Source organism: Myotis myotis, unplaced genomic scaffold (genome assembly GCF_014108235.1).
Source record: "Myotis myotis isolate mMyoMyo1 unplaced genomic scaffold, mMyoMyo1.p scaffold_m19_p_3, whole genome shotgun sequence".
Taxonomy (NCBI): Eukaryota; Metazoa; Chordata; class Mammalia; order Chiroptera; family Vespertilionidae; genus Myotis; species Myotis myotis.
The window spans coordinates 131,059,603-131,063,939 of record NW_023416335.1 but is presented as its reverse complement, the minus strand read 5'-3'; the positions used below and the strand labels follow the sequence as shown (position 1 = coordinate 131,063,939).

Here is a 4,337-nt window from a genome sequence, read left to right as displayed (position 1 = left end):
GAAATTAGTCCTTCGGGTCTAACTAGTTATGGAAGAACATAGAACTTTCCACAATTATATTACTAATCAATTTATAATGTTTTGTTGCTTATCTCCTCTAACAACGTAAAGAAAAGCAGAACACAAATTTCAGAGACAACCAAATGGCCAAGAATAAAGTTGGAAATGGTTGTGTTATATTTTCTCAAATACTGCATTATTTATTACCTTGAGGGTTTCTATATTGAAATTGAAAATATACTTAAAGTATCTATGGCTATCTTGGTGCCATAAGACAAGAACACATGATCGGTCTGTTGAAGTACTAACCTAGTGATCTCAAGCAAGTTATGAAGCCTTCCTGGTGTGCAGGAATGGCAATAACAAAAATTACCTAAAAATTATATTGTGAAAGTCAACATTACTGAAAACTTTCTGCACTGCAAACAACTCTCTTTCTCTTGGTTATTTTTGCCATTGTTAAGTATTATAATTCATTTGTTTATTCAGTTAGTTTGTATTCAGTGATCTCTGTGTAGCAAGCATCTTCATACTCTGAAGGTACAAAAGTGAACAAGGCATCTAAAGATTTGCCTATAATGAGGGTTGGAAGAAAGAGTTGATGTTAACTGTATAAAATTGTTAGGTATATTCATACAGCATGAAATGACAAATGACAATGTGGCAGAAGAGAATAAATATGAATTTTTAAATAAAACCTACTAGATTTATATTCACAAAAATTTTATTTCCTTTGAATCTAAAACATTACTATTCATTTGATATATACCAGAGAATCATCAGGATAATATATTTAACTCAATTCTACTCAATTTAAGAACATTTTCAGTGAAAGTGATACTGCCAAACACTGTGTTGTTACAAAATCTTAGATAAGTTACAAAATACTAAGAGAAATAAAATAATATAATAAATTATAATATGAATTTTAAAAGTTAAGCAAAATATGTGGAGGTATAGGATAAAGAGAAGAAAGGCTATGTGCCTATGCAATTTGAGAATGACAAAAAGAAAAGGTAAATCTTACTCTTAAAAACATCCTATCTAATAAAAGCGTAATATGCAAATTAACCATGACTCCATCACAAAAGATGGCAGCGCCCAGTCCTCTCAGCACTGCCAGAGTCCTCCAGTCCCAGGGGGGCGGGGGGTGCTGAGAGCGGGCAGTGTGAGCAGCCTGGCGGAATGCTTGCTTCATTGCCGCAGAAAGTACAATAAAAGTTGGCTCCAAAACAGCCTGTTTCTTGATGAGTCCAGGCTGGAGGGGGTCCTGAGAGCTCTTCTGCTGGCTGCTCAGGAAACAGCACTGACGCTGCCGAGGGAGCCATTGGGGAGGAGAAGTAACTGCCACTGCGGAGCCAGAGCAGAGGAGGTGGGGGAGCCAGAGCAGATGAGGCGGGGGAGCTGGAATGGAGGAGGTGGGGGAGCCAGAGCAGATGAGGCGGGGGAGCTGGAATGGAGGAGGTGGGGGAGCCAGAGCAGATGAGGCGGGAGAGCCAGAATGGAGGAGGTGGGGGAGCTACAGCAGAGGAGGCGGGAGAGCCAGAATGGAGGAGGTGGGGGAGCTACAGCAGATGAGGCGGGCGAGCCGGAATGGAGGAGGTGGGGGAGCTACAGCAGAGGAGGCGGGAGAGCCGGAATGGAGGAGGTGGGGGAGCTACAGCAGAGGAGGCGGGAGAGCCAGAATGGAGGAGGTGGGGGAGCTACAGCAGAGGAGGCGGGAGAGCCGGAATGGAGGAGGTGGGGGAGCTACAGCAGAGGAGGCGGGAGAGCCAGAATGGAGGAGGTGGGGGAGCTACAGCAGAGGAGGCGGGAGAGCCAGAATGGAGGAGGTGGGGGAGCTACAGCAGAGGAGGCGGGAGAGCCAGAATGGAGGAGGTGGGGGAGCTACAGCAGAGGAGGCGGGAGAGCCGGAATGGAGGAGGTGGGGGAGCTACAGAAGAGGAGGCGGGAGAGCCGGAATGGAGGAGGTGGGGGAGCTACAGCAGAGGAGGCGGGAGAGCCGGAATGGAGGAGGTGGGGGAGCTACAGAAGAGGAGGCGGGAGAGCCAGAATGGAGGAGGTGGGGGAGCTACAGCAGATGAGGCGGGAGAGCCGGAATGGAGGAGGTGGGGGAGCTACAGAAGAGGAGGCGGGAGAGCCGGAATGGAGGAGGTGGGGGAGCTACAGCAGAGGAGGCGGGGGAGCCGGAATGGAGGAGGTGGGGGAGCTACAGCAGAGGAGGCGGGAGAGCCGGAATGGAGGAGGTGGGGGAGCTACAGCAGAGGAGGCGGGGGAGCCAGAATGGAGGAGGTGGGGGAGCCAGAATGGAGGAGGTGGAGGAGCCAGAATGGAGGAGGTGGGGGAGCTACAGAAGAGGAGGCGGGAGAGCCGGAATGGAGGAGGTGGGGGAACTAGAGCGGAGGAGGTGGGCCGCCATGGGAACCGGAGCTGAGGAGGCGGTGCTGCCTCTGCTCCCGCAGGGGTGGCGGGGGAGCCGCAGTTCAGGAGCCTCCGGAGTGGCAGGGCCAGGCCATCCAATGCCGCATCCACTCCCTGAGGCATGCCCGCCAGTACCGTGATGCCAACTGCCCGCAGCCGTCCTGCCAGAAGATGAGGTGGGTTGTGCAGCACACCAAGGGCTGCCAGTGCAGGACCAATGGAGGTTGCGGAGTGTGCAAGCAGTTCATGGCCCTTTGCTGCTACCATTCCAAACGTTGCCAAGAAAGCCCATGCCCCATTTCCTACTACCTCAACATCAAGCAGAAACTCCGCCAGCAGAAGACACAGCACTGCCGGCAGCACACATAGCTCATGCGCCAGCGGATGCCACCGTCAACACCCGCACTGTGCCTCAGCCAAGTTTGCCTTCTCCTCCTTCAGCACCACCCCGGCCCCCCACACTGCATCCCAGCACACCCTGGACACCACAGCCCCTGACTTTGCCCCAGACCTCGCCTGTGAGCATGTTACTAGCCAGCTTCTCCAGCATGGCCAGAACTCAGCTCCCCACCGCAGTTTGCACTGGGAAGCCCACTAACCAGGTGCCAGCCCCACCGCCCCTGCCCAGGCCCACCTGCAGCAGTGGCGGCACCCGGCAGATTGCATGTGAGTCACAGCAGCAGCAGCACCTGTACTGGGTGAGCACCAACAATGGTATGCCCCGAGAGCCAGATAGCCCCCATGGGCCTGAATGTGACCCAACCAGGTCAGTGGGCCTGTTATTCTGCCCACCGACCCCCAGCAGTGGCAGCCGGCACCCATCCCTGAGCAATAGCCAACGTGAGGCATGCCCAGACCCATGATGTCTATGCAGACCCAAGGTGCAGCCACCTCAGAGCATCTCTCCAGGTGCCCTGCAGGACCGGTGGTGGACCCTGAAGTCTCCCAGCTCCCCCAGCAGCAGCACATGCTCAACATCCTCAAGTCAAACCCTCAGCTGATGGCAGCTCTCATCAAATAGCACACAGCCAAGTAAGTGGCCAGCCAGCCCGGCCTTCAGCTCTAGCCCAGCCTGCTGATTCTGAACGCCATGCAAGCCAGCGGGCCACGACCTGCTTTCCCTCCTCAGCAGCAAGCAATGGGAGGCCTGAACCCCCAGGGCCAGGCCTTGGACATCATAAACCTGGGGCGCAACCCCAGCGTGGTGAGTATGAGCCACAGCACAGAGAGATGCCACAGAGCAGCAGCAGCAGCAACAGCAACATTGCGGGAGGCACGTCCGACTGTCGGTTGTGATGGGGCGTCGCCTTCCCCTGATCGCCGGGTCGCGCCCCCCACCCCCTGAGGGCTCCCGGACTGTGAGAGGGGGCAGGCCGGGCTGAGGGACACCCCCTCCAGTGCACGAATTTTCATGTACCGGGCCTCTAGTTAAACTATAAAAAAATATAATATCATAACTATCAATTTTCCCAAGACCCAACAATAATAATAGCTAGTGCTTTTTTATATTTGTTATATGTTTGTGTTTAATTTGGATCTCAGGTATGATTCTTGATATACCTTGTCCATCATTCTGTGCAAAGCCCCTCTTATTTTACTTAATTTAGTCATTCCCAACGCCTTCCCCATCAACGAGTTCCTGACAGGCATCAATATAGCATATGCCTAATTGTATACATATGCCAAGAACATATAGTAGCTATATACTTTGCTATAAATATAATTTCTTACTTTAAGTGGAAAAAAAACTATTTTAAGAACTAGTTTAAAACTCTAAATCATTGTTAGTTCTTGTTTTATTGTATTTAAACCTATGTAAACCCCACAATTTATGTATTGTATTAGTCAAGTTGTTCTGCAATAATTCTATAGAATAAACAACTCTGAATTCTCAGTGGTTTACAACATGCTTATTT

General features: G+C 51.2%; 1 pseudogene; it reads left to right on the top strand.

Moving 5' to 3' along the window:
- The first annotated feature begins 987 nt into the window (after positions 1–987).
- LOC118650588 lies at positions 988–4,090 on the top strand (annotated as a pseudogene).
- Positions 4,091–4,337: the final 247 nt, after the last annotated feature.